This window comes from Pinus tabuliformis, chromosome 2_2 (assembly GCF_031772625.1).
Source record: "Pinus tabuliformis cultivar Carrire ecotype Pingquan chromosome 2_2, CPIR1, whole genome shotgun sequence".
NCBI lineage: Eukaryota > Viridiplantae > Streptophyta > Pinopsida > Pinales > Pinaceae > Pinus > Pinus tabuliformis.
In genome coordinates, this window is record NC_142300.1 from 676,142,708 (window position 1) to 676,166,233 (window position 23,526).

The following is a 23,526-nucleotide window of genomic DNA, read 5'->3' on the forward strand; positions in this document are numbered from 1 at the left end:
CATGTGGACACAGTATGGACGCAGCCATCTGTTTATGAATAGTCCATTATATAATGAATACAAAATTCCTCGCAGCCTGGATTGTGGAAACTAGATCCAGGGTCTTCATTTCTACTTCCCGAAACAGTACGATTCTATCCATGTGAATGAATGTGTTGATGTTGAACATGGTAGAAACCACTTGATTACCAGTCAATAATGTAAATTGTTAACAAGTGTGAGAGAAACCACCAGTGATGTCAATGGCTCTCAAAGTACCCAGTACAATCCTTGAGATGCGAATAAATGTGTTGATGTCGAACATGTCACGGAATCCTTTGATCGAAAATCAATGATGTAAACTATCGTCAAAGGCGAGAAACTTGCCATTGAGGCATGCAGACTTCAAGGTACTGACGATTCCTAGATCATCTTTCTAGATAATGAGTTGATGTCGATAGAAAGCGATCCGTCATAGGCAAGCCCACAACACGAAATCATAGATCAAGTTGAAGAAATTTAGTTGCAAGGACTGACTCAGGGATGGTCGAGATGGATGACAGATATTTTGCAGATGAATAGCTTATTGGCAGTGACCTCTTGAACACATAACGACACGACAGATGGCTTGGTGACAATTGACCCGAAGTTAATACCCAGAAACCGGCTGAAGACTTTCAATGTGGTTTGATTAACTGTTAGGCAAAGGATTTCCCAACCTAGGTGAATGAAAGTGTCGTGTTCAAGAGTGGTTACAAAGTATGACAAACAGGCTCATTTTTCTCTCTTTTCCCCCACCATTTCTGGCAAGTACCTCTTTATTTTTGACAAGCTTGAGGAGGATAACATTTGCTTGATTATAAGCTCATCCTTCAGATGAGTCCAACTTAGTTTAAATTCGAACCCTAAGAAAGAGTGGTTCGTTCCTGTTTGTAATTGAACAGGTCCTTTACTGTGAAATTTTAACGAGTCCAGTATAGGAGAAACTCAGCGTTTTTCAATTTTAGAGAGTCTGAAAAAACTTAAGAAGACTCCAGGGTTGACCTTTTTCGTAAATTTGTGTCTCCCAAGCCCGAAAAAGTATAAAATAATACTTGAGAGAACTGCTTGATCTTTTACAACCAAGGAGTACTTTTCATCATTAGTGCCCTTGACCCGAAAAAGTAAAAAAGCGATCAATGACACGTCATTTTATAACCAATATCGAATTTGAAACGACAAAAATCCGGCAATCTTTTCATGTTTTTTACGGTCGGAAAAGAGCTGTAAGTGGACTGTCTTTTAATTCCGTTTTAACGAGTTTAAAAGAAACACTCAGCAATCTTTTCATGTTTTAAAAGTCAGAAAAAAGCTTAAAGATGACTCTACATGTTTTTTCCATTGAAAATGATAGATTTCTCTTGAATAATCCTTTATTAACAATGTAAACTTTGAAACGGGAACTGATACTGTTACCCATTTCATAGAAATAGCAAAAAATTGACCCGATTTTGAAAAGGGGCGATGCAGAATACACATATTTTTTTTAGAACATAGTTTTTGGCACTTTAAATAACCTTAAATAACCGATACGATTACCCGTTTCATAGAGGTAGTAAAAACATGACTCGATTTTAAAAAGGGGCGATGTAGAATACACATATTTTTTTTAGAACATAGTTTTTGGCACTTTAAATAACCTTAAATAACCGATACGATTACCCATTTCATAGAGGTAGTAAAAACATGACTCGATTTTAAAAATGGGCAATGCATAATACACATATTTTTTTTAGAACATAGTTTTTGGCACTTTAAATAACCTTAAATAACCGATACGATTACCCGTTCCATAGAGGTGGTAAAAACATGACCCGATTTTAAAAAGTGGTGATGCAGAATACAATAATTATTTTTTGGAGCATATTTTTGACAATTTAAATATTCGCATGTATCAAATATAAATATTCGTTTTTAAATGTTAGTGATTTTTATGTTGATTTTGAAACGTCGTTATACATCATACTTTTTTTCTTAGAGGACTTATTTTTCACACTTTAAAATTTATTATGTCCATTTTTTTTTTAATTATGATTACTTAAAGAATTTTTAAGTTGTTTTTTTTTTTTTTTTTTTAATGTTGATTACTTTAAGAAAGTCATATATATATATATATATATAATAAGACAAAATAAAAATGTTAATAAAAAAAAAATTATTTCATAAACTATAAAAGAATTTGGCGAAAAAAAAAACATAATTTAAAATATATATATATATATATATATATATATATATATATATATATATATATAAAAGTAAGTCAAAATAGAAAAAATAAAAAAACATTAATAAAAACAAGAAGAAAAAATAAATGAAAACAAACTAGATTTAAAAAAAAATAGAAAATTAACAAAAATAAAAATAAAAAACTAGTAAAATTAACATTAAAAATATTTAAAAAAAAAACTAAAAAAAAATACACTGAAATTTACAAAAAAAAACCATAAAAATATAGAAATTTTAGAAATATATGTTTAAAAAAAACAAAAAAAATTAAAAAAGCATGTATTTAAAAGTAAAAATTAAAATTTCCAAGAATTATGTATTTTCTATTTAAAAAATAAAAAACAAAATTGATTAAACACAAAAATACAAAAAAAAAAAAAAATTGAAGAAAATTTAAAATTTTTTAAACTTACCTTTTTTTTATTTAAAACACGCCAAAAAAAATATAAAAATTTTTATACAAATTTAATATTTATAAACAAATTTGTTTCTTTTATTACTTAAAAAAAAACAATTATTAAATTATTATTTTTTTTTAACACGATTTTTGTTGTTTATTTTAATATTTATTAAAAAACAAGGATTAAAAAATTTATTTAAAAAAAAAAAAAAAACAAAGAAACAAAAATAAAAATTAAAAACAAAAATTTGTTTTCGAAAACAAAAATTTATTTTTAAAAACAAAAATTTATTATTACTTTTTAATTTTTTTTTTTTTTAAATTATTAAAAACAATTTTTTTTTTGCCCATCGGGCGGCCCGCGGCGGCGCGCCCGAGGGGCAAAAAAAAAATTTGTTTTTAATAATTAAAAAAAAAAAAATTTAAAAAAATAATAATAAATTTTTGTTTTTAAAAATAAATTTTTGTTTTCGAAAATAAATTTTTGTTTTTAATTTTTATTTTTGTTATTTTTTTTTTTTTTTTAAATAATTTTTTCAATCATTGTTTTTTTTAAAACAATAATAAAAAGCTCAAATTGGTTTATGAATTAATTTAAAAAAAATTTAATATATACTTTTTTTAATTAAAAAAACATACGTATTAAAAAAAATTATTATTATTATTATTTTTTTTAAATAGAGAAATAAATGTTTCTTTAAAAATTTTAAATTTTTTGGTTTTTTTTTTTTTTTAAATTTGAAAAGACATATTTTTAAATTTTTTTGGTTTTTTTTTGTTTTAATTTCAGTGTATTGTTATTTTTTTAGTTTTTTTTTAAATGTTTATAATGTTAATTTTGCTAGTTTTTTATTTTTAATTTTGCGGATTTTCTATGTTTTTTTTTTTTTTAATCTAGTTTGTTTTAATAGTTTTTATTTTTATTTTTGTTAATTTTCTATGTTTTTATTAAATTTAGTTTGTTTTTAATTTTCATTTTTTTTTAGTTTTTTGATAATGTTTTTTAATTTTTTTTTTTTAATTTTTACCTAAATTTTATAGTTTATAATTTTTTTTTTCTTTTCCATATATATATAGTTTCTTTTCTTTTCTTTTGACAATGTTTTTTATTGTTTACAGATTTTTGATATTTTTTATTATTATTTATTTTCCCATTTTTTTAAATATGTTTTTTTTTTTATTATTTATTTGTTTATAATTTTTAACTGTTTTTTAGTTTTTTTAATTTAGTTTTTTTTGACATTTTTATGATTGATTTTTTTTTTGTTTTTTTTTTTATGTTCTTTTTTTAGTATATGCTTGAATTTATGTTTTGTTAATTTAAAAAAAAAAATTGTTTTGTGTTTTTTCATTGTTTTATTTTTTTATTTTTAATTTTATTTTATGTCTTCATTATTTGTTTGAAATTTTAATCTTTTTCAGGGTCATGATAAAATATTTTACGCTATTATTTCGAAATGTTGAAATATTACCCTTGAAAAAAAAAGGGAAAAAAAGTGTTATTCCAACGTTAACACTTTTTGTTTTGAGGGCATTTTTGGGACAATTTTTGCATAAAAAATTGGTTTTCACCGCCATTTTTAAAACACGCTCAAAATTTACCCTAGAAAAAAAAAAGTGTTATTCCAGCATCAACACTTTTTGTTTTTAGCACTGTTTTTGATGTTTTTAAGGGGTTTTTTGGCTAGGGTTCTCGTTTTCAGTTTACAGTTCCCGTTTCAAAGTTTACATTGTTTATTCTGCACAAAAACACAAACATTACTCATACCTGTTTGAAATGTATAAAAATGTCACAAAATACCTTTTCAAAGTGAAACATAAACAAATTTGCAATTTATTTACTCAAAAAACTTATAAAAAGGGCCTTTGTCAATTCATTTTTACCGTTTGAGTTTGGGTGAGAAAATAGTGCTTTTGTTCAGAAAACTTCGCGTGAAGATTGCGGAAAATCAAACCGTCGGAATCGAACGTCGTCTTCTCCAGGTAATCCACATCATCCCACTCTTCATTTTTAACGTTTAATTTTTTGTTTTAGTCCTTTATTTCATTTTTGGGAGGGTTTTTAGGTGCAAAACCCGTGCGCGGGGGCCCGCAGGTTTACCATTGCGGGCCTGCGGACCCCGACTTTTTCTCCATTGGGAAAAAGCTCGGGGTCTGCACCTTCTGTGTAGACAAAGTGCGGTCCCATGCACTGTGTCTAACCTGGAGGGTGCGGTCCCCGCCGCAAGGGTTTTGAACCCAAAAATTCTAAAAAATGGACCACACAAAATATTTTCTAGCATTTTAATTTGTCTTTATACTTGATGCAGAGAGTACATCATGCTAGATTGGCGTGAACGAGAGCATGAGGACGTGGATGCTGCCGCATGGAATCATCAGCCTTCACTTGATGCTTTGAGGGTGTGCGGCTTGTACAAATTCTGGGCCATTCCTAGCATGAGGGCTCAGGTGGATTTCTTACAGTGGCTGGTTGACAGATGGAGCATACAGGACCAGTGCTTCTTCATTGGCGGCCACCAGCTCAAAATCAAGCTGGCAGACATATATTTCTTGACTGGTTTGCCTAAGAGAGGTGAAAACTTGACTCTGCATGGGACTAGGCTAGGTGGCCAGTCTGTCGATAGCCTCCGGCTAGAGTACTGTAACAGCCAGGCTAGAGACAAAGGGATAGACATAAAGACCATATCCCGTCCTGAGCTCATGGTGATTGCGTTCACCGTCACCAGACTTTGCGGAGCTGCCACATTACATATTGCCACAGGATCCCAGATGCGTATGGCAGTTGATTGCTTTCGAGGCACCATCTTCAACTGGTGCGATGCTATGCTGGCCAATGTGAAAGGCCAACTGACCAGGGCCAAGAACGGACAACTAAAGACCTTTGGTTATGGGGCTTTAGTCGTGAGTTTTGGCCTGGAGAGGGTTCCTATGCTGATCCCACAGCACCTTACTGTTGGAGCTGGGCTTCCTCGAGAGCCCAAACTGATGCGATGGGTCGCAGTCATGGCCGTCACCTGGACGAGAGGACAGAGGTTGCTCGATTCAAACCTGAGTATTTCCAATGGCTGGAAAACCAGGTCTTTTCCATTCAGGACTTCCCTTACGCTGGGATAGATTTTCGTGGTGACCCAGACATGGCTCTTCCACCAGGAGAGCAGTGGGATGAATCAGGTAAAATCCTTTTCAACATTTTTCCTATTTTAATTTTTTTTGTTATTTTTCCATCGTCTCAAAACTGATAGTAAAAAAAAATTCAAATGTAGATGTGGGTCCACAGTGACCAATCGCTCTCCGGCCTTGTTGTTGGGAAAAGTATCTATTCAGAACGCCCCTATCCCACTCTAAGGTGTGATAGTGCCTTAGCAACAAACAAGGAAACTTATTTGAGTATTTCTTCTTTATGAAATGTAAATGAGGAGGAAGGATGTAACTAACCTGTGTCTTCCGCTAGTTTGTTGATCCAATCGCTCCTCTCTTCAGTGGCTCCCAGCTCCCTGCTCCCTCACCGGCCCAGCTTCACCGAATTCCTGCAAGATCACAAGAGAGAGAGACTACACAAAGATATAGATATACATTCATAAAAAGCTCAAGATCAGATTAAGCTAAACATGTAAGTATAACAAAACATCATTGATATACAGCATGTAGGAGAAACTCAAATAGTTTATTGATAGAATAAGAAAGTCCAAGAGGAGATACAACCAAGTGAGTTCCGATCCAGCATCTACCTCCCAGCAAAGGAATCCCTTCCTCTCCTCCAACAAAGCATAAATCACCCAATGTACTAATCTCAATCTCAAACCAACAGCAATTCTCTGCAAAGTACAAAATTCCAGCCTCTGGATCTCTGGGATGAGGGATCCATATATAGATGTAAGCAGAGAAGATGAGTCAGCTTATGTTTTGACTTGTGGCTTCTCTCTGTGAGTTCTTGCTTCCACTTGGAGGTTGAGAGTCTCTTACTCATCACTAATCGAATTCATTGAGGCAAGTGTCACTGGAGAAGATTCTGGAAGCTTCCATGGTCTTTCCACCTCGTTGAATGAGCTTGCCATTTGTCATTTCCCGCTCAGCGCACCTAGGTAGTGTATCCAAGTGCGTTGCAACGCACCTAGCCAGTGCCTTTGGGTGCTTTGCAACGCAGGCAGCTAGTAGAGCATCTGAATTGATCCTGATTTGACTAGTTCTGAGTGGTTTTTGGTGGAGAACTTCTGGGAGAAGCTGTCATTGGTTGACCTTGTTCCTTTAGGAGCTGTAACAACATCTTTAGGGACTTTGGATCCCTTGGATTATGGACACTTCATGCTTATAGTTGTAAGGCACAAAAATTTCTATAACAGTTGCCCCCTAAAGTATGAGGCCGTTTATCGGGTGAAATGCTTTATTAGGAGGATCCGAAGTTCATTCAATGCTAGGAGGAGACCTGTAATAAGATACAATACAATACATTATTTTTCATACTGTTTTCATGATCTAGCTGAGGCGGGCATTCCCATGCTCAGCTTTATAAATTCATTTTTATGTACATAGGACAGACAATCGTCTGATGGTAGACTGATGATTCTGATGAAATCATCATCCTTTTGGTAGGATGATTATCTGCTGTGCAGTGCTGTACATGTCAATGTCTTTATTTTTCCTGAATATATATCGCAGCCCGGATGGATGAAACTAGATCCGGGATCTTCAATCTCGTCCGATCTTCACTCTAAGTACAAGTCGATCCATGTGAGAAATGTTTTGAAGTCGAACATGGAAAGACATCGCTTGATTACCAGTCAATGATGTAAACTGTTAACAAGCGCGAGAGGAATCACCGATAATGATGATGACCCTCAAGGTACTGCAGTACAATTCACGTGGTGTGAATAGAGGACTTGGCGTTGAACACCATGCAAAATCTTTCGGTCGAAGGTCATTGATGTATACCTGTCGCCGGAAGTGAGAAACTTGCCATTGAGGCATGCAAGATTCAAAGTACTGAAGGGGGTGTTCCTAGATCAACTTCTTGGATAATCAGTTGATGTCGACAAGAAGTGATCCGTCAAAGGAGGGCCTTGATGTATCCCACATCAGTGACATGGAACGGAGCAAATGATTTTGATGGAGGTGAAAACAATATGATGATATATGGTTCAGGGTGGTGGTCATGAAAGAATGAAGGATAATGTATGGTAGTGGATGGGACACAGTTGACTTCTCTGGATGACTTCTCTTGAACATATCGGTGACACTTATGTGATGGATTGGTAACATTTACCCCAAAGGTGGATGGTATGGCGAGACCATGGTGATGTGACCGGTGAATAAAACAACCCAACACGACTCAGGCATGGAGTGAAAGTGTCATGTTCAAGAGCAACTTGCTACCAATAAAGGTTCTTTGAGTTTCTTCCCAATTTTTCCCCAGTCATTGCTGACCAGTACCTCTTTATTTTTGTCAAGCTTGAGGAGGATAACATATGCTTGTTCTATAATTTGCCCTTCGGGCAAACCCATCGCTATGTTTTAACGAGCCTAGCGATAGTGAAACTCGTTCTCGTCTAAAGACAAGTTTGTCGCTATTAATCTTTTTAACGAGTCTAACGACAAAGATAACTCGGTCCTTTTCATTTTTAGAGAGTCTGAAAAGGTACGTAAAGTTAACTCCAAAAGTCCTTTTTCATCATCTAATCCCTTAAGCCCGAAAAAGTATAAAATAATACAGAAGGGATGAATTTTCGATAGTTTTAATGAGCCGAACAAAACAAGCGCTCGATCTTTTTGTGCAATAATCCCTCAGGTCCAAAAAGATTAAAATCTAGAGGAGGGATAGCTCTTCCAGTCGTTTTAACGAGCTGGAAGGCCAAAACTTGGCAATCTTTTCATATTTTACGAGTCAAATGAAAAGAGCTTAAAGAAGACTCATCTTTTGAGGAACGAGTGATAAAATGGGTAGTAGCTGATTCCAGGTAAGGGTTGGAATTTTCCAAGCACGGTAGTGTCACACGAATGGCTAGTGAAATCACTCTTCGCAGCTGTTCCTCAAAAAGGGTAAACAATCAAATGGAGGTGAATGATCGGTCAATGGAAAAGTGGAGGTGATGGTGCAAACATGACCAAGGCTTTAATGGCTGATAACGTTACATTCACGGTGGTTATTTACCAGAGGATAGTTCATTTTTTAACGAGCTTAAACGCAGGTTGAAACACTTGCTCGATATTATGTTTATTTTTTAACGAGCATGAACTATGCGCTAAAACTGCTCGATTATCCAGTCATATGATAAGAATGTCTCATGTAAGATTCCATTTTTTATGGAGCTTGCGCCTTACAAAGCTATGCCCCACATCCTTTCGTTATGCAAGTTCGGAAACGACTAATCCTACGAGTTTAAAGGGTTAGACCTACGGGTTTAAAGGGAGGACCTAAAAATTTAAAAAATAAATAGCCGCCCCTTGCTTGCACTCCAAAAGGTTTGCATGCCCCCAAGTATAAAGTACGATTTCAAGGTTACCCCTACTTCACTTCCACCAAAACATTTGTTTTACCGAGAGAGGCCTACCTCTTTCAGGTCACCCAAAGATTGTTCCGTTAATCTTTCAAACAAAACACTTCTTCGGCGATGTCTACCGAGATAAACAAAGGTAATCGACGATGCCCACCAACTCACATGACTTTTACAAAAGAATCTTATTCTAGAACAACCCCTCTTCCAATCACGGACGGGGTACGGACTAGTCATAGTCTCCCGCGGAAACCTACCCTATATCAAAAGTTTTCTTGCCGAAGCAGACCAGGATGCATGCTCCCTGGGTTCCAGTCATATCCCTCCGAATTAGTCGCGCTCATCGGGAGGACGGACCGTGGGTTGAGACATTTCTTGCGTGAAGAGACCATTTAGGGATGGTATATGACTATTTGTGATGCATGATCTGGGAAATGAAAGCTGGTCCACGAGCTTGACCACTCTTCCTTCGTGCAGAAAACACATTACTCTAAAGAGTGAGGAGACGATGGCTCCCATGCAATATATATAGTCGCGTCCAAGCAGTAGGTTATAATCCAAGGGTCCTTGAACGACCATCACATTCATTTGAACGGTCTTCCCTTTCAATGTTATGGGCACATTGGGGAGGATCCCTAAAGGTTGATTGGTTCCTTTATCAAAGCCTGTCAGATTTCTCATTTCAGGCAAAAGCAATGGCGAACCAAGCGCTTTCCAAGCAATAGAGGAAAGGATACTCACAGATGCCCCCTCATCAATGATGGTGCCAGCCATGACCATTCTGTATATTTGGACGATAATTCTGAATGGTATGCTTGCTGGAAAACGGGGTCTACTTAGTTGGTTCCAGTCGAAGGAGACAACTAGGTTGCTTGGAGGTGGGACCGAGTAGACGGCCGGGTATCGCTCTAACGAACTTCCTTCTTGCGATAAAGGAATGGGGGAATTGCCCCCGTGCTCATCGGAGTCTGTGTTGATGAATAGAATTTGGATGGTGTCATCTTTATCCTCTTCAGTGGCTGTATCATTCGAAGATAAAACCTCTGAAGGCAAGACCGGGTCAACTGCCGCCTCGACCTTTTGACTTTCGTCGGGTATGGATTCAGCTGGTTCATCTTCAATGACTGGCGCTTCAACTGACCACTTGAGCGGGCCAGCTGGATTCTCAACTAACGAAGGACTCGGCAAGATTTTTTTATATCCAAGAGGAAGTCGTAACGGTGAAACTAGATGATCATCCAAAACTCTTTTCGCTTCGTCTAAGAAGGGACAACGGTGGATGGCGTGGTTGCCTTCGCACAGTCTACAGGGAGATCTAGCTCTCCCTTTTTGTCCAGGGACTTCACTTTCGCTAGTTGACGGTGTGCATTCAACATGGCTATCAGAGGTTGATGCCACCGGATTGTGCAAACGGGGAGACCAGTCCCTTAGTATCCGAGGGATGCAGGGACAATCTCTGTGAAAGTGGTCTCCCTTGCATATGACACATGGCGATTTAGGCCTAGTCAGTGCTGTGTGTGGATTTTCGTTAGACGCCACTCGTTTGCCCCTAGTCGCTTTTGGCTCCTTCTTCTTCTTCTCTTTCTTCTTCTTTTCCTTCTTCTCCTTAGGAACTTGGTTTTTATCTTTACCAGTCTCGTCAAGCGAAGAGGAAGGAGGAGAGGAAGAATTAGAGGAAGTAGAAGGCTGGTGGGTAACTCTGGACTGGTCTAACTGCTGATTCGACTGTTCAGGAATAGTGGTGTTCTGAACGACATTGGTTGAGAAGAGCCAGACCGGCAAGCCAATTGTCAGTCCTGGAAGCGACAATGTGGCCATATGGGGCGCACCAACATCTCCCCAAGAGGAGAAGGGACTAGGATTTCCACCAAGGGGAATTCCTTGGTTGGTAGGCTCCATTTTCTCAACCTAAAGATCAACGCAGGAAGAAGGGTATGAATATTCCGTTTAAAATAAATTTTAACGACGCTTATACACAACTTGCTTTTTCAATTTTAAAGAGTCGAGAAAAAGCAAAAGATGACTCTAGTCGCCTTCGATGTTTTAACGAGCCCGAAGTGACAAATGCTCGGATGGACTTTTTCCGTTATAGAGTCTGAAAAAGGCCAAAAGGAACTACTCTGGAGTTCTAGGTAGAGGGTGTGCCAAACTTTTCGCAAAACCGCAGAATACTTTTTAAGGTACGGGCGGTCAATCTTCCCGAATGCTGTGTTCAGTGCATTGCGATCAGTAGGGCGGCCGACACGGCTTCCTATGGATAAAGGTTTTATGCCTATCGGGGTCTCCCAATATATACTCAACGGTACGTGGGAGCACAATCCGTACTGGCGCTTATCGTCTCTCAGGAGGAATCACCCAACCATCAGCGAGATCGACAGTCACCAGGTTTTACGACGCCGGAACACGTCTCTAGCCTAGACCTCTATGTTGTGCGTTAAGTTACAAAGCGTTGTTAAGTTCATTCAATTTATTTTAGGTTTATCTTTCTTAGAAGTTTGCCTTTTTGGATCACCACGAGATGTATGATACAATTCCTAAATGCAGTCTAAAGATGATAAGCAAGCATTTATCTCTTTTCAACAATGAAAATCCTAGCTACAAGGGGAAAATAAAGACACAATCTTTTCTCAAAGAGCAAAGAGCACACTGTAAATGCACTTTTCCTAAATCAAGATACAAACTGTCAAAATGAAAATGCACAAATGCATGTATTTGTTTTCACTTTCTTAATATTGATGCCTAAAAAGAAAGCTGTTGTACAAATTTGAATTCGATTTCAAGTGAAAAACACAAACAAGCCTCTTTCGAAAATCAAAAAGACGATTACGACACTTTATGATTTTGAAGTAAACACTTGTTTCGACACTAGAAATTCATAAATTCAAGCCAAAAGACAAAAGTAAAAGCGCAATCAACTGTCAACAGCAATAAACTTACTCCTAATATCAAAACGACACTTACGACAGGGCTAGATCTAAGGGCGACAGTATGACTAGTTTACTTTTGTAATGGGAAAATGCAAATGATGTAACAAATACACAAAGAACAAATACAGTTTCTTTATACAACTGAGGCAGAATTAAGGCAGAGAAAAGGGGTTTTTAGATAGGTACACACACTGATAACAGGCTGCAAAAAACAGAGATAAAACTGAGCAAAAGGAAGCAGGGAACCACAACTGCACAAGGCAAAGGCTGATCAGCGCACCCCCAGTACAGAGAAACTGAACTTCAGTGCAGGTAGCCCTCTCGGGACCTACGTTGAAATGCAGAACCTCTTCACAGAGCCTGCGCTGAAACAGAAATGAGAATTGTCTCTGGGTTCTGGGTCACGGTTTGCAGTTTAATCTACAGTTTTTGGCCGGATAAAAGCTATCAATTAGGTACAATTAGGAGGATGATTTAAAGGAGGACTAAGATCTATCACAAAGGGCTGTTAGAGCACTTGTGGATCAGTTGTTCAGATCATAAAAACAGGCCCAGTGAATGGACTAGAGTAGCAGATCTCTACTTTGCATTTGTAAACGGCAAATGCAATTCGATTCGGCACTCCTGAGTTTATGAGAAGAACAACAATAGAAACACAAATAAACTAACTAGATACGATCCCCAGCGGAGTTGCCAATTTGTTGTTGGGAAACGTATCTATTCAGAATGCTCCTATCCCACTCTAAGGTGTGATAGTGCCTTAGCAACAAACAAGGAAACTTATTTGAGTATTTCTTCTTTATGAAATGTAAATGAGGAGGAAGGATGTAACTAACCTGTGTCTTCTGCTAGTTTGTTGATCCAATCGCTCATCTCTTCAGTGGCTCCCAGCTCCCTGATCCCTCACCGGCCCAGCTTCACCGAATTCCTGCTAGATCACAAGAGAGAGAGACTACACGAAGATATAGATATACATTCATAAAAAGCTCAAGATCAGATTAAGCTAAACATGTAAGTATAAAAAAACATCATTGATATACAACATGTAGGAGAAACTCAAATAGTTTATTGATAGAATAAGAAAGTCCAAGAGGAGATACAACCAAGTGAGTTCCGATCCAGCATCTACCTCCCAGTAAAGGAATCCCTTCCTCTCCTCCAACAAAGCATAAATCACCCAATGTACTAATCTCAATCTCAAACCAACAGCAATTCTCTGCAAAGTACAAAATTCCAGCCTCTGGATCTCTGGGATGAGGGATCCATATCTAGATGTAAGCAGAGAAGATGAGTCAGCTTATGTTTTGACTTGTGGCTTCTCTCTGTCAGTTCTTGCTTCCACTTGGAGGTTGAAAGCCTCTTACTCATCACTAGTCGAATTCATTGAGGCAAGTGTCACTGGAGAAGATTCTGGAAGCTTCCATGGTCTTTCCACCTCGTTGAATGAGCTTGCCATTTGTCATTTCCCACTCAGCGCACCTGGGTAGTGTATCCAAGTGCGTTGCAATGCACCTAGCCAGTGCATTTGGGTGCTTTGCAATGCAGGCAACTAGTAGAGCATCTGAATTGATCCTGATTTGACTAGTTCTGAGTGGTTTTTGGTGGAGAACTTCTGGGAGAAGCTGTCATTGGTTGACCTTGTTCCTTTAGGAGCTGTAACAACATCTTTAGGGAATTTAGATCCCTTGGATTATGGACATTTCATGCTTATAGATGTAAGGCACAAAAATGTCTATAACAGGCCTTTCAAGAGGAAACAACCAGTTTCCCCCGTGCCAACCCCACAAGACGAATCAACAGAGGTTTTGGCCGAGTTGGAGGGTCATCTCGAGCGCTTGACAGGAGATGTTCTTGAGACCACTATAGACGACATTCCTCGTCGACTTCAGCGCTATGTGATTGGGGTCCCGGGACCTTTTAGGAGGTTCCTTTGCAAGGTGGCCCATGCAGTGGTTTCTTATAGAGATCATCACCAGTGATAGGATGATCGCCTATTGTGGGCACATGTGACATTTTTGTTTTTATTATTTATCATTTTTGCCGATCATAAGGTGTTTTTCAACCTATGATCGAGGACGATGTATTTTTTGACACACTCCTATATATATATATATATATATATATCACTATTACCGGCTTATCTTGTAAATCATGTTATGGAATGGTTTTAAATTTACATGTATGATTATTGCAAATGTCTATTTAACATTCGAGAAGCAATTGCATCTGCTAATGTATTTAAAGACCTCGGAATATGCTGATATTCATTGTAATGAAATTCACGTTCCAAGAGACGCACTCTCAAAAATAATCTTAATAACACTGGATTTCTAATGGCATACACTCTATTAAGCTGTAATACAACGAGTTCAGAATCTAACCTCACTATCAAACTCCGAATCCCAAATGAAATAGATTCAGACAATAACTCAATCACTGCACTATACTCGGCAATGTTGTTTGTTGTTTGACCGAGGCTTACCCCATGCATAGATACTAACTTGTCAGAGGGCGAATAGATAACCCAAGTTGTGGAAGAGATGTTCTGTGTATTACGACAAGCACCATCAGCGAAACCAATGTATGTTTGGAGAGGCATCGACATCTGCAATATCAAGAGTAAAACCAAGATAAGCAGGAATAATGACGAAAAAACACTCTCTAAGCTAAGCACACTGTTTAAACTAAAACACACCAACTAGAAAGAAAAACTATCCTAACTAAAAATCTCCATACCCATTCTTTTAAGCATAATACCTCTTCAAGTAAAGGCCATTTCTAGGTTTACCCAAAGAGTCCCCATCAAAGTCTACCAATTCATAAGCCCCTTTGGCTAGCTTTCGCTTGACAACATAGGGACCATGCCACATAGGAACGAATTTTCCAACGCCTAATTTATCATTAGCTTGATCATAAACTAAGACTAGATCTCCTTCCGAAAAATTTCGAGGGGTCACATTTCGATCATACTGAGCTTTCATTCGTTTTGCGTGAGTCTCGATTGCCAATGCAGCATCACGTCGATTCTCATCTAATTGAGCCAAGTATAACAAATGCTTTTCCTCTTCGGAAGTGGCTGGAAGCAACTCGATGGCCATTTGCAGTGACGGGATTTCGCATTCAATGGATAACACAGCTTCCAAACCATAGACTAGTTGGAAAGGAGTGAACCCTGTTGATGTTTTTACTGAAGTTCGGTACGCCCAAAGTGCTGAAAATAGCATGTTGTGCCAATTCGATCGATGAATCCCAATGATTTGTCGGATCATGATAACTAAAACTTTGTTGATGGACTCAACCAGACCATTCGCTTGTGGATAATAAGGGGTTGAACTATCGTGACGTAAACCAAGCTGGCCTATAAGTTCGGTCACATAACATTTCAAAAATGATGCCCATGATCAGTGATTATTGCTTGTGGGACACCAAATCTAGCAATTATATGATTGAACACGAAAATTGCAGCTGTCTTGCTGTCTGCCTCGAATGTAGGCATCGCCTCGGCCCACTTAGTAAAATAATCTACCGCAAGGATGATATATGCTAATTATATGATTGAACACGAAAATTGCAGCTATCTTGCCATCTGCCTCCAATGTAGGCATCGCCTTGTCCCACTTAGTAAAATAATCTACCGCAAGGATGATATATGCATGCCCCCCAGCCGAGTGAGGGTTACATGTAATAAAATCGATACCCCATTTGGCAAAAGGACCAACGACAATTATAGGGTGGAGAGGAGCAGGTGGAGCGCGCATCTTACGATCAAAAATCTGGCAGTTGTGGCATTTTCGGACCGCCGTAATACAGTCTTTAAATAAAGACGGCCAGAAGTAGCCAGCGCACAATATCTTTTGGGCTATGGCAAACCCAGACATATGACCGCCACACGCTCCAAAGTGACAGTCATTTAGAACCCTTTCAGCTTCCTCGTAAGTTAAGCAACGTCGAAAAATAGAATCCGCCCCACGGCGATAAAGAGTATCTCCAATAATCTTGAATTGTTGGGACTGGAATCGAATTTTTCGATGTTCTGACCATGAAATTTCTGGCGAAAGGATTGGGTCTGGAGATAAATGATGATATCCCCATACCATGGATCTAAAGTGCTGATTAGAAACAAGGATTCGTCCGCAATGGGCTCCTCCGCCACAGTTTCCGTGTCAGCACGCAGGAAGTCACACATTAACTCCGCCAAAACTAAAGATTTCTTGGATTTAGATTTCTCAAATTCCAAGTCAAACTCTTGCAGGATAATGATCCATTTAGAGTACTTTCCCCTAGCAATTGCTTGGTCAAAATGTAGATCATAGGGTTGCAATCCAAAATTACTGTAGTTTTGCGTAGTAAAATGTAGTGACGAAAACGTTGGATAGCTTGAACGGCTGCCAATGCCAATTTCTCCACATGTGAGTATTTTAGCTCAGTTGGATTTAAAGTTTGACTAAGGTAATATATCACATGTTCTGTTCCTGATTCATCTTCCTGAACTAAGACCATCCCAATGGTGGAATGAGAGGCGGCGAGATACAAGAAGTAATCCTGGTTGTAGTTGGGAGGATGCAACAACGGTGCATGGGTCAACGCGTGTTTGAGTGCACCAAAAGATTTCTGAGCTATCTCATCCCAATAGAATTGAGTATTCTGCTTCAACAACCAGGTAAAACCCTTTGTAACCTCGACGTAGTTAGGAATGAATCTTCGTAAAAAGTTTGCTTTCCCCTGCAAACTTTGGAGTTGGCGAAGACTCGAAGGAGGAGGCAATTTGATGATAGCTTCGACCTTCGAGGGATCAATGCGAATGCCGGCTTTCGAAAATACAAACCCCAGAAATTGACCTGTTTCTATACAGAAGACACATTTGTGTGGGTTCAACCAAATACGATAATGCCTACACCTCATAAAGATTGCTCGTAAATGGACAAGGTGATCAGCTTGATGCAATGAATGAGCAGGCAAGTCATCGAGATAGGGTTTCACAATGTGCTTGATGTCATGAAACGCATAAGACATCGCCCTTTGAAAAGTTGCTCCAGTATTCTTAAGCCCAAAAGGTAATTTGCAATAAGCAAATGTCCCCCATGGACAAATGAAAGCCGTTTTTGGTTGATCGGCAGGTAGAATGTTGATTTGATTGTATCCGGAAAAACCGTCCATAAAGAAGAATATTTTGCTGCCGGCACAATCATCAATGATTTGATCGATATAGGGAGTTGGGTAATTGTCCTTTGGACAGGCTCGATTAATTTCCCTATAGTCGATGCATATTCTTATTGTTCCCTATTTTTTGTTAACCGGAACAATATTCGATACCCAATCCGTTAACGGGATCGGATAAATGAAACCTGCTTGCAACAATTTTTCAACTTCTGCTTTAATTGCAGCAGCTTTTTGTGGGTGAATCTGATGCAAACGTTTCCGGATGGGTTTAGCGTCCGGGTAAGTCCTAATCTCATGAACAACAATCACGGGATCAATTCCTGGCATATCCTCATAGGACCAAGCAAACACGTCGCGGAATTCTTGAAATAGGGCCTTATATATTTGAATTTTGTCATCTATACACGAGGCACCTATATGAATGTTCTCAACAATTCTGGGCTTAACCGAAATGTCAATAGGAATAGTTCGAGAGATGTTTCCCAAATTTAACTCTGAATCGGGATGTTTCATTGGATTCTGAGGTTCCTTGACATATCCAGTCGTAAAAATTGATGAGAAATCATTTCCAAAACGATCATCCTCAGGTAAAAACGAAGATCTGTGATGGAGATCTTCCCATGGTAAATCATCTACGCATAGGATTTCACGAATTTGCTCATCAGAGTGGACAAATTCAGAAAACGTAGTTAAATCCGAGGTTGATGTGAAAAGTGATTCCTCACGGACCACATTCATTAAATCATTTTTGGTTGAACACGGGTCGGCAAACGACTGCACGGCTTCATAGGCAATTTCATATGGACTCAAAGGCATGGAATTACCAAATGAGTCTATCTCAGATTCAGAAGGGACGATCCAAGGATCATCATAAATAATGGTGTCTAATGTAATCATATGAATGGTTGCAAATGAAGATGATACATTGATTGGAGGAAAAGGAAAAGTTCCCAGTAAACCGGCATCTTTAACTAATCCTACTCCAACATCCTTATATGGGATAGTCGTTTTACCAACATGCTGAATACTCTCCGAAGAGGCTGGGTCCGATGAAAAGTAAGCCAGCTTGTCTATTGTTACGATCTTTCCATTATGTGGAAACTTTATTACTCGAAAGACCGATGAAACGACCGCTGTCATAGCGTAAGACCAACTTCGACCCAAGAGAAGGTTGTAATCTAGAGGGGCATCAACCACCTCCACATCTAGACTAACAGTTTTTCCTTCAACCCCTATAGGAAAATCCTATAGAATGCCAAAAGGATGAAACCCACGGCCATCAAAGGCCTTTAGAATTGTTGGGGATTGATTTAGCGAAGGAGAACCAAGCGATCTCCAACACTGTATCGACATAATACACGTTGAGGCTCCCTCATCAATTACAGTCCGATGAATAGGCCTGTTTTTTACTATCACTAGAATCTGGGAAGCCATTTGATGAGGCAAATGCGGTGTACTGTTTTCTAGATCGAAAATTATTAGGTTCGGGTCCTGAACATCAACAGCTCCTATAGCCGACAAAAGTAATTTACATTGTGCTGGACATGATTGCAGCACTTCTGTTGGGTCCCTATAATACTAGTGATTACCCCATTACTATTGTAGTTATACCCCTTATTTATATTGTTGTGCCCTTATTACCCCCATATTGTTATTTCTGTGCCCCATAGAATCCCTCTATTGTTATTTTTGTGGCTTTATATTATTATTGTTAGGTCAGCTGGATTATATTGTGATTCCCTAGACTCCTATATATAGAAAGGAGGTTTTGTCATTTTTATCATCAAAGAATTGTTCATTTATGTAATGTAAAGGAGGTTGCCCCCTCGAAGAGGCTGAATTCTAAGGCGTGGATCTCTCTTTTCTATCTTTTTGTGAGCTGGTTTCATAACATTTGGTATCAGAGCTTTGGATTCTAGGGTTTCGCTGCTCCAAACAGGTCATCGTGGAATTTTCGCTATAAATTTTTTTCTGTGATGTTTCAGAAGTCGCAAAAAAAACCCATTTGAGAAGAAATCGCGCTGAACCTTGGGTCCGAATTTCAGAGCTTTTCGCGCGATATTTGCGGAGATATGATCTGAGGAAGTTGGCTTTTTGCAGACTCCTGAATTACATTCAAAACAGGTGACCTGGGGAAAATCGTCATAACTTTCTCTCTGGGGATCGGATTGAAATTTCGTAAGAAGGTACAGAAAGAGGACGGACTGTAGTTTCTTTTGTGTGTGTTTCAGATTCAAAGGTTGAAACAGTGACTCGTGGCACGTCGTACAAGTTCGCTCTACTGAACCAGTCTAAAAACAAGTCACTGTGGGAGATTTCACATAACTCTTCCTTGGAGAATCCAATTTGGCTCAGACTTGTGGCATTGGAAAGAGGACACAGAAGGCTACTACAGGTAGCAATTTCAGAATTGGATGATCCGAAATTACAGAGATACATCAGATTCAATATCAGGCTTCTATAAAGTGAAAAAAGGTGTGTAGTTTTTTTTTTTAATTTTTGTGTAAGCTTGGTTTAACGGAATTCAAAGGGCATAGTAAAGCATTATTATCGGTAACTGATGCCCGAGGAAAGAAAATGCAAACACCTAGTAAGGAACCTGAAAGCTCTAGCATGACTCATGAAGAAGAGGAAGAAATGCTACATGATATATCAAAATTACAAGAACAAGTGCAACAAATGTCACGCTCACAAAAGCTAACAGAAGCTAAGATAAGTGGCGTGGAATCTAAGATAAATGGCATGGAATCTAAGATAAAGGGCATGGAAGCTAAGATGGATGATTCGAAGACAGATTTGAAGAGAGACATGGCAGATTTGAAGATAGATATGAAGACAGACATGGAAGAATTGAAGAAGTTGCTACAAGAAAGGGTCACTAATGGTGAAAAGGTAGTAAAGGAAACTCATGATGAGAACAAAAGAAATGTTAATCATGATTCCATAGACGCTAATGTTGGATCGAAGAATCACCATATTCCAAAAATCGATATGAGGAAGTTTGATGGCAAGGATCCCGCCACATGGATATTACAGATGGAGCAATTCTTCGATCTCAATAATGTGCAAAACACACAAAAGGTACGTATGGCAACTTTATATTTGGAACCAAATCAGTTTGTATGGTATCAATGGCTTTTCTCTCGTAAACAATTTATCACTTGGGCAATTTTTACGGAAGAATTGATAGCACATTATGAAGATACAAAAAGCAACACTTTTTTTAGCCAATTGATAAGTCTCAAACAAAAGGGTTCAATAATGGAGCACATTGAGGAGTTCCAAAAATTGAACATAAGGGTAAAAGATATTCCAGAGGAGCATAGGATTGATGTGTTCATAGGGTCTTTAAAGGATAATATCCAACATGATGTTCGCCTTTGGGAACCTGATTCATTAGAGAAGGCATTCAGGTTAGCAAGAAAAATGGAAAGCAAAATTATGGCAACCAGGAAGCATACCACTCACAACTATAAAGACGGAAGTGTTGTTGCCCCTAGTCTTCCACAACCTATAAGGTTGACACCACAACAATTGGAAGAAAAAAGAGCAAAAGGGCTTTGTTACAGTTGTGATAGCAAATACACAAAAGGTCATAAGTGTGCTGAGAAGAAATTATTCTACATAGATTGTGAAGAGGAAGAAGAAAAGGAGCAAGAAAGGTCAAAAGAAGAAGATATACTTCAGGAACAAAGCCTAGATGAAGAACAAATAAATCCGACCATATCTTGTAATGCATTGGCGGGAATTACCACTCCTCAAACCATCAAGATAGAAGGACAAATCAAGAAGAAAAAGGTAATAGTGTTGATTGATTCAGGAAGCACCCACAATTTTATTCATTGTAGGGTAGCAAAAGAATTGAATTGCTTCCTATATCCAGCACCAGAGTGTCAAGTGATGATTGCAAATGGAGGAACAATAAATTGCTCTGGAAAGTGCCATAATATCAAGCTATCCATGGGAGAATATGTATTGACTAGCCCAATGCTTTCCATTCCAATGGGAGGTGCTGATGTTGTACTAGGAGTCCAATGGCTACAATCCTTGGGTACAATAGCTTTTAATTTTCAAGAACTTTTCATCAAATTTTCTACGGAAGGAAAGGAAGTTGAATTAAGGGGTATTGCAGGGAAACCAGGAAAGATAATCAGCTCTAATGGTATGACAAAGCTTCTAAAAAAGGAGCAAAGAGGTGTAATTGCACAATTATGTTCGCTAGATGTTTCCACATTGGAATCATCTATTTCTCCAGATCTCCAAAAAGTCCTGGACAATCATTCCAAGGTATTTGAGACTCCCAAAGGTCTCCCACCTATGCGTGATCATGATCATGCTATTCATCTGATTCCAGGAAGTGTTCCTCCAAACATCAGGCCGTACAGATATCCCTATGTCCAAAAAAGTGAAATTGAACGTATGGTTGCAGAAATGCTAGAGGCTGGTATAATTCAACCGAGTCAAAGTTCTTTCTCAGCTCCAGTAGTATTGGTGCACAAGAAGGATGGATCATGGCGCATGTGTCCGGATTATAGGGAGCTCAACAAGCTCACTATTAAAGATAAGTTCCCCATTCCTGTCATTGATGAATTACTGGATGAATTGCATGGATCAATTTACTTCACCAAGTTGGATCTTCGTTCGGGATATCATCAAATCAGAATGAAGATTGAAGACATTCCGAAAACGGCATTTAGAACTCATGAGGGTCATTATGAATTTTTGGTCATGCCTTTTGGCCTTACCAATGCACCTTCAACATTTCAAGGTTTGATGAATTCAATTTTCAAACCATTCCTTAGAAAATTTGTGTTAGTATTTTTTGATGATATACTAATCTACAGCAAGTCTTGGAAGGATCATGTTGAACATGTTGACAGGGTGCTACAACTATTGGAGGAGAAACAATTATATGCAAAAAGATCCAAATGTTTCTTTGGAGTCCAGGAGGTGGAATATTTGGGTCATATTGTATCTCATGAAGGAGTTAAGGTAGACCCTAGCAAAATTAAAGCCATTAAGGAATGGAAAATCCCCACATCCATAAAGCATCTGCGAGGATTTCTTGGGTTGACAGGGTATTATCGCAAGTTTGTTAAGAATTATGGGAGAATAGCAGCACCTCTAACAACATTATTGAAGAAAGATTCATTTTCATGGACTCCGGAAGCAACAAAGGCCTTTGAACATCTTAAAGAGGCAATGTGCCAAGCACCGGTCTTAGCTACACCGGACTTCACAAAAACCTTTATTGTGGAATGTGATGCTTCAGGAAATGGAATTGGTGCTGTTCTAATGCAAGATGAAAGACCCATTGCTTTTGAAAGTCGTCCAATCAAGGGAAAGTTTTTAAGCAAAGCTATTTATGAGAAGGAAATGTTGGCAATACTCCATGCACTTAAGAAATGGCGACCCTACCTAATGGGAAGACACTTCAAGGTAAAAACGGATCATGATAGCCTTAAATACTTTTTAGAACAAAGATTATCCTCTGAAGAGCAACAAAAGTGGGTCACAAAGATGTTGGGTTATGACTTTGAAATCATCTACAAAAAAGGGAAGCAAAATGTGGTGGCAGATGCACTCTCAAGAAAGGATGAGGATGTGGAAGCATTGTTGTGTGCCATTTCTATTATCCAACCAGATTGGATAAACGAAGCAAGGGAGGAATGGAAGAATGACGAAGAAGTGTGGGCACTTATTCGAAAGCTACAACAAGATTCCAGTACTTCTGATACATTTAGCTGGCAAAATGATTCGTTATGGTACAAAGATCGCTTATACCTCTGTAAGAATTCCCAGCTAAAACAAAAGATTCTTATGGAATTGCACACTTCTCCCTTAGGAGGGCACTCAGGATTTTTAAAAACTTACCACAGGGTTAAGAAGGAATTTTTTTGGGATGGCCTTAAATCAGATATTCAAAAGTTTGTGGCGGAATGTTTGGTTTGCCAACAAAATAAAGTTGAAACAATTAAGACACCGGGTCTATTACAACCTTTATCCATTCCAAGCCAACGTTGGGAGGAGGTTTCAATGGATTTTATCACAGGTTTACCCAAGTCTGAGGGAAAGAGTGTCATCATGGTGGTAGTTGACAGACTTACCAAGTATGCACACTTTTGTGCATTATCACATCCATTTAAAGCCAGTACAGTTTCTACTGCATTTATGGAAACAGTTCAAAAGCTACATGGAAACCCAAAGATTATTGTAAGTGACAGAGATCCCATTTTCACTGGAAATTTTTGGACAGAATTATTTTCTTGTCTTGGTACTCAGTTAGCTCATAGCTCATCTTATC